The 8,684-nt window shown below is 40.3% G+C and overlaps 1 pseudogene; it reads left to right on the top strand.

The window, feature by feature from the left end:
- Positions 1-6,355: 6,355 nt before the first annotated feature.
- LOC134944975 (5S ribosomal RNA) lies at positions 6,356-6,473 on the top strand (annotated as a pseudogene).
- The last annotated feature ends 2,211 nt before the right edge of the window (positions 6,474-8,684 follow it).

Genomic DNA, 8,684 nt, shown 5'->3' with positions numbered 1-8,684 from the left:
AGTTGCAGATATTGGGCTGGAAATTATTAGCAGCTGCCCCATTCAACTCCAAATCACGCGGAGTAGTCAATCTAGTCAAAAAATCCTTACCCATTTCTATCTCTGCGTCAGTGATAGATCCTGAAGGTCGTTATCTGACTGTAGAAATTTTACTCAATAAATCCCCTTATGTCCTCTGTACGATTTACGCTCCAAATGTCTATAGGAAATCCTTCTTTTCCAACTTACTTACCAAATTGCTACCTTATAGCTCTAGCCCTCTCATTTTATTAGGGGATTTTAATCTTATTTCCTCCCCTATATTAGACAAATCCACCCCACAAAAGACTCCCTCCATCCTCCCAAAATTAGGGATCCCAGCCCTTTCTGAACAACTCTGCCTGATTGATGTTTGGCGTGCAATGCATCCGACCGACAAAGACTATACGTGTCTATCTGCTGCACATCAAACTCTTTCTCGCATTGATTATATTTTATTGGCTACCTCCTTATTTCCCACAATACATGATGCGTCCATTGAACCTATAGGTTTGTCAGACCATGCTCTAGTCTGGATTACATTGCAAACCTCATTAGATAGAGGCACTTTTAGACTCTGTAAATTTCCTAATTATTTGTCTCAATCCTTAACATTTCGCCAGAAAATAGAGGCCGCATGGATGGACTTTAAGCATACTAATTTGGATTGTGAGGCCTCAAACCCTTCTTTATTTTGGCAAACGGGTAAAGCATTCCTTAGAGGAGTAATTATCTCGTATGTCGCGGCTGAGAACAAACGTTTAGCCACTTCGTATTTGGACTTACAATCCAAATTGACTGAGTCTTATCAAGCATTTAAATCTGCCCCTTCACCATCTAATAAACTGGCTTATACCACAGCAAAAACTCACTTTGATGAATATTTTAAATGTAAAAGCGAACGATCACTTTTCACTACTAACTACAAATTCCATAAATTTGGTAACAAGACAGGACGCCTTCTTTCCAATCTTTTAAGAGGCTCGCAGCCGCAAATGCTAGTTCACCCCCTCCGTCGTGATGATGGCTCCTTAACAAACTCGAGTGACCAGATCACTGATATTATGAAATCTTTTTACGAAAGAATATATTCTGATCCTAACCACGACAATCCTCCCTTACTTATTAATGATTCTTCTCATTCCTGGACGTTTCCCTCCCTCCCACAGTTCCCTGAGGAATTTTCACATGTATTGGAGGCCCCTATCACCATTGACGAAGTCACGAAAGCTATTCAGTATTCCAAACCCATGAAAGCCCCTGGTCCGGATGGCTTAACAGCAGAATTATATAAGATTTTACTGCCTAGATTCGGAGAAAATTTAGTGGCATTCTATAACAACATAATCAGTACTCAATCTGTGCCTCTTTATTTCAACTCGGCAATCATTAAATTACTCCCGAAACCGGGAAGGGATTTATCCCTACCAGGATATTATAGACCAATTTCCTTACTAAACTTTGACTACAAATTGTTTACTAAGATCCTAGCAAACAGACTGAAACTGTACTTACCCCAAATTATACATCCGGACCAGACAGATTTTATCTTAGGCAGACATTCAGTTGTTAATGTCCGTAAAATCTTGGCAATGATTCATCACTCGATTTCTATTAATTCTGCTCCCCCTAAGATGCTTGTTTCTTTCGATGCCGAAAAGGCATTTGATTTAGTAGATTGGAACTATCTTTTTTCCACTTTGCGTTTGTTTGGTCTCCCCCCCATTTTCATATCCACTCTGCAAGCATTATACCATTCCCCCCAGTCACAAATTTCCTGCAATGGCTCTCTATCGTCTTCTTTTTCTATTTCCCGTGGAACAAGACAGGGTTGCCCTCTATCCCCCCTTTTATTTGCTTTAGCCATTGAACCACTGGCGATCGCAATACGTAACTCAACGTCATTTGAAGGCATTACTATCTGGTCTAAACAACTGAAGGTTTCCTTATACGCAGACGACATGGTTCTTTTTCTTTCCAATCCATCTTCCTCTCTCACAGCTGTCCTAAACCTCATTTCCTCTTTTGGATCCGTTTCTGGCTATAAAGTCAACCTAGATAAATCAGTGATTCTCCCTATCCACGGTCCACCCTCGTTTTTTCAATCACTTCCTATTCTCCAGTCCTTTCATATTTATCAGTCCTCGGTTAAGTATCTAGGTATACATATATCAGCAGATTTATCGGACCTTTATAAACTTAACTTTACCCCAATCATTGCCAAGATTAAAAACTATCTAGACAACTGGATGTCACTGCCCATCTCCCTCCTAGGCAGATTAGCAGCCATTAAGAGTGTTCTATTTCCAAAAATCTTTTACGTAATGCAGATGCTGCCGATTAGACTGCTCAAGAAAGATGTACAACTTTTGAATTCTTTCTTTTCCCGCTTTCTGTGGCAAGGGAAACGTCCTCGAATAGCCTACTCCAAATTACGACTACCCCGTAAACATGGAGGCCGCGGCTTCCCTGATCTAAATTTATATTCTAATGCAATATTTTTTCGTTATATTAGTGACTGGTTACTCGACACTAGTTCTTACACAGATAGCCATCTGGATTCTGCCTTGCTCTCTCCTTATTCTCCAAATGCCCTGCTACACTCTAAATTGTCGGACATTCTGACTGTCATTAAAAATAATCCCTTATTTATGGACACATACCGATCCTGGATTATAATTAATAAGAAATTTCACACTAATCCCAGCTATTCCCCGTACACGTCACTGTGGGGGAACCCTGCTTTCCCCCCCTCTTTGTCTAATGCCTCTTTTATGCAGTGGAAGGATAAGGGCTTGGCCTCGATAGCAAAAGTATTTGACCCAGGTGGCAACTTATTCTCCTTTGCCGATCTCCAATCTAGATATTATATCCCATCTCATCATTTTTATATGTATCTCCAAACACGTCATTATATTCAATCCCTTCCCACACCTTCGACTACAGATAAAACGATGTCAACATTTGCTTCGCTTCTCAAACTCATATCCTCTGTACCATACAAAATTAGTTTATTGTATGAACCCCTAGCTTCCATTTCCACCTCATCCCACTGGGAATCTTCATTACAGAAATCGTCCATAGATGTCCCGGGTATCAACCTAGTATCGGACCTACTCGCGCAATATGAAACATCTCTAAAATTTTTGCAATCATCTTATTTACAAGAAGTCCATATTAGAATGATACATAGAGCATATATCCCCCCCTGCTCAAAGGAGATACATGACAACCCTTGAAACCGGGGCTTGCATTAAATGCTCAATGTCTCATGCCACATTTATTCATTGCGTATGGGAATGTGGTAAAATAATTTTTTTTTGGAATAAGCTGATCTGCTTGATCAACTCCATGTTCTCTATCACCGTACTCCCTGACCCTCTAGCATGTCTATGTGGAAATTTCAAAAACTGGGACTTGGGCCCAAACAAGAAAGAAAAACTCAGTTTATTAATCACAATTGTCACGGTTGCAGAAAAGATCATTCTTATCCATTGGACCCAACACTCCGCTCCCTCCATATCAGAAGTCAAATACAAATTGTTACAAATATTATATTACGATAGACGCACTACTATGCCTGATATTGAACATGGAGCTGAAAAATTTTACCATAAATGGGAATATTTTATTAATATATTAGACGTACATTCACAGAATCATATTCTTCAATTGTTTGAAAACACTTCATGGAACTTACTTAGGAGACTTTCTTATGACGCAGGACCTTCGTCCTAGGTTGACTTAGCATCTACGTAGATTTCGTCTGACAACACAAACCTGTCAGAATAGAACACCGGACTTGAGATGATTTATTTCTCCCTCTCCTCCTCTTTCCCATCCCCACTTCCCCTTCATGTGTTCGATGTCCCCCCCCCCCCATCCCCCCGATTTTTATTTGGTCTTGTTTTTCTTAGTTATGTTCTCACAAGTGTTCATTATTGATTGCGACATTTTGGCAACGGTTAAGTAACCTTCTTTTTCTTGCACATTGTTATAACTGGTACAGTATGCTCTGATAGCAGTATATCTAGGGAAGACCTTCTTTCCTTGACTATTGTGAGATATGAAGGTACATTACTTTCTAGTCCTCTGTTTTATTAATGGACTTTCTATATGCTTTTTATGGCTCATCTATTGCATAATCTGAACTGTCCAATATTTGTTTGAAAAATTTCAATAAAATATATCTGAAAAAAAAAAAAAATTAGAGAGGCACATGCAATCAGGAACAACACGCAGGCTTTCACCTCCACTCCTATATTGGTGTGGAACAGGAAGGACTTCAACCAAGCAAATATTAAATTATTAATTATCACATTACTTGACAAACTGAAAACCTAGGGGCCAAAGCCTCCTTCTCCATTTTCAGGAATTAAGATAGCAGGTGCATTATTTTTGTTTTTCACAGCTCCCAGTTACACGCATGTGAGCATACCTGTGTGTCCCAGTTACACGCATGTGAGCATACCTGTGTGTCTTGTTTATTTTATTCATATTAAGTACTAAGCACGACTGTGCAGTAATTTTTTTTGTTATTGAGCCTCTGTCCTAGTGGAGCTTACCATACTACAGTCCAAAGTCATTTCATACTATAAGTACTGTAAGACTGTTGGAGGAAGCATTGCTAACCTCTGTGCCCACAGCATGCCTCAGCCTGGCAAGCCAGACATCTTCCTAGCTGTAAGCCACCATGAGACTCCATACTGGGCCTTATTCAGTAACTGTTTGTGCCTCACAGGAGCTCCTGGCTCATCTAGTGCTGCAGTGTAATGGGAAGCTGATGTAATGCAAGATCACTGAAACTCTGTTCTTCTAACACTGCAAGGTCTTGCCCTATGCAGCCCTTAGGAAAACAAGATCCCTGTACAACAAATTTGCATCTTCTAAATAAATAATCCCAAAATGTGGAACATCAATAATAAATCAAAATTAAGGTTGACTAATTGGAGCCATTCATTTGAGTGAGTGCATAAAACAAAATAATTGAGAAGAACCTATCTCTAATGCTCCGACAGAAAACATCACGTTTACTTCTCTGGCAGTTGCGCTGGATTATGATTCTTTCTTTTCTGAGTCACACTGACCTTGGCCACAAATGTGGTCTCTCCCCACTTTATTTAAAAACACTTTGACAATTTCCATTTCCACCCTTGCGTCTAGTTTTCACAAATCTGTTTGTGATGTTGAAGTTTGTTTCATATCTGCTCTAGGCTTTCATTTAAATTTAGGATCAAGTACAGCAGCACCCTTGGATTTATACAGCATAGGCAGCAACCCTGGAGAAACCGGAAGTGACGCGCTACTGTGAAGTGACGCGTCACAATGTAGTCCTTCGACCTAAGGACTTCCAGTCACGGAGCCGTTGCCCCGTTCGTGGCCTTAGCATCCAGGCCAAAACATTGATTTCTCTCCACCTATACTCATCTCAGTGTAATTCAAAGCCCATATAGCTATACAAAGGCTTGTGAGATGACGCGATCTGACACCACTTCCGTTTTTTTAAACCGGAAGTGAGGTACTAAATACCTCATGAACATCATATGATTCATTCTTTCCCCTCTATGATTGGTCCCTACAATGAGACCACTCCCCCATATTGGCCTTAAATAGACAGTCTTCCACTACCAACTCACACAGTGAACAAGCCACCTTCAGGTGAAACGGCCGTCTGTGTTTAGTGGTGCTGAACAGTGCACGGTTCAGCCCACCTACCTCCTGGTATCGTATAGTTGTCGTAATTTTTGGTTATCTAATTATCTAATATCCGGTAATCTGCTATTTTTCTTCTATCTATTCAACTATAATGCTAAATATTCAACGTTTTCAGTGGATGTTCTTTAGTCTTATTCTTACATTGTGATCTAATATTGTTATGTAGATGGTTAATTTATTCATACAAACCATAACACATTGTTAAAAAAACTCTTTCTTGGATCACATATGACCATGGGATATCTCAAATAGCGAATTTTTGTTCCCTACTGCTGTACCCTAGAGGCATTGCCAATAGCAAAATTTTGAACTTGGTTGTTTGTCAGAAAACTTTAAGATACCTGTGTAATTCCACACTAATTTTCCATAGGCCCAGGTAACCCGCCCCTCTCATCCACTGTCCGCTATATCTCTATATGACAGTGGACAATTAAAGGTGGGCCCTGAACCTATTTGTTTCCTATATCTTGCTTTTTCAGTACTCTCTCATCCAGATGCCAGTCACATAATTTCTCTGCAATACGAAAGTTACAGAGAGGCTGTGCACAATATTTGGACAGCAGAAGTACTCCTTTTGGTATGTGCCAATAACCATACACCCTCTCATTCACAACCTATGTGATATTACTGCCATATCTCACTGGTTACGCCCAATCTCGCCTATCTTGGAAGCTAAGCAGTGAGGAGCCTGAATAGTACCTAGATGGGAGACCGCTAGGGAATCTTAGGTGCAGTAATAAATATCTCTGTTCTTATGTGAAAAGCAGAAGTGTTGGAGCAACCTTTGACCCTTACCAATTTCACATCTATATTCCTTTCTCAATCTGTCTGATCCTAGACTCACTTAGAATTTTTTCGTTTCACTGTACATGTTGACCAGAAACTTAGCAATAGCAGTTTAACCCCCAACAGGATACCAGGATACATCATCACAATAGGCATTGGTTAATGGACCAAAATTCATAGTCTAAACTGTTATATCAAATGCCTTTGTGCCATACGTTAGAATCTTTTCTCTGTTATGTTGAAATTGAATTTCTGATATTTTCATCTTAGGTGTTACTGTCACCTTAAATACTGATATAAATTGGAGAATTGTTACTCCTATTACTATTACAAGTGGAGAGAGGTTAAAAATCTGTATGACCTTCTCCCAAAATATTATATGTGTGTTTGTCAGTGTACCATAATCTTACCATATTCTGATTAAAAGTTAAGTTTTATTTTTAAGCGTGCCCCAACACAGAGTCTCTCTTTTCTCTTTTAAATACTGACACGTACTCTTGACTCTGGGTGCACCACCAACAACAATAACTCCTTGGATACTGAGTTCAGGCATCTCTCATGCATATGCACTGTTGGTTACAAGGGACAATTTTTATAAAAGCCCATTATAAAGAGATTGTTTTTTAGTCCTGTGCGGCACCAAACCAACCTTTTTCTGACCCTGGAAAATTACACAGCAAACAGGCAACATCACCCTGGCTTTAAATGGCAGTGGAATAGCACCCCTGGACTGATAGGGCAGAGGGACAGCACCCCATATAGGGCAGCACACCTGGAATGATGTGGCAAAGAAAAGACGTGCAAGATGGAATTGTCCTTGGGCCCTCCCACCCACTCTTATTTGAATAAACAGAACATGCACACTTTAACAAACCAATCACTTCAGCGACAGGGTCTGCCACACGACTGTGGCTGAAATGACTGGTTTGCTTGGGCACCCACCAAAAAAGAAGCAATTTATCTCTCCTTGCACAAACTGGCTCTGCAGTGGCAAGATGTCATCCTCACCCTCAGATTCCCCCCACCCCTTCGGTGTTTACATCCTCATCCTCACAGAGAAATAATTTTCAAACAAACCACATCATTTAGGTGTCAGTGGACTGCTTATGCTATTACCCAAAGTTTCTGAACCTGACAATGACTTATGACGAATGCGCTGCATGTGACGTATAAGGGAGGAGGTTCTAAGGTGGTTAACATCCTTACCACTACTTATTATGGATTGACAAAGGCAACAGATGGCTTGACACCTGTTGTCCGGATTTGTGGAGAAATAATTCTACACCGAAGAGGTGTTTTGTTTTTGTTTTTTTTTTTTGCCCAGGCATGACAATGGGCTTTTTCATCCCATGGCCAACAACTGTCTCCACTGGTGCCTTATTCAAACAAACCACATTACCATCAGAATCCTCTTTGTCAACTTCCTCTGCAGCTGTACACTCTGTACACTCCTCATCCTGGTGTACTTCTATAGTGACATCCTCAATCTCAATATCAGCAACTGGACTGGCGGTGCTCCTCTCAGCACTTGCAGGGGGCGTGCAAATAGTGGTAGGAGCCTCTACTTCCCATACAGTGTTGTGAAGGTCAGGCCTAGACATCCCAACCGCAGACAATACCAGCACCCCTGTATTTTCACAACACCCCTGTAAGTTTACAGCATACAAGACAGGGCCAGTGTACATTGATTTTCACTGCACCCTTGAATTAATACAGCATACAAGACAGGGCCAGTGTACATTGCTTTTCACTACACCCCTGAAGTTGTATAGCATACAGGGTCAGTGTAATGTTATTTGAACAGCAACACCCCTATATTTTACAGGATACAGCAGTGTGCTTTTTTATAGTTTTAACAACTGCACCCCAGAATTTTTATATCATACAGGGCCAGTGTAATGTTATTTGAACCGCAATACCACTGCATTTTACAGCATACAGCAGTGTGCTTTTCATTTTTAACAACTGCACCCATTAATTTTTAGAGCATGCAGGGCCAGTGTAATGTTATTTGAACAGCAACACCCCTGTATTTTACAGCATACAGAAGTGTGCTTTTAAATTTTAACGACCGTACCCCTGAATTTTAATAGCATACAGGGCCAGTGTAATGTTATTTGAACAGCAACACCCTTATATTTTACAGCATATAGCAGTGTGCTTTT

Source organism: Pseudophryne corroboree, chromosome 1, assembly GCF_028390025.1.
Source record: "Pseudophryne corroboree isolate aPseCor3 chromosome 1, aPseCor3.hap2, whole genome shotgun sequence".
Taxonomy (NCBI): Eukaryota; Metazoa; Chordata; class Amphibia; order Anura; family Myobatrachidae; genus Pseudophryne; species Pseudophryne corroboree.
The sequence above is the reverse complement of the archived record's forward strand: the minus strand, read 5'-3'. Positions and strand labels throughout refer to the sequence as shown.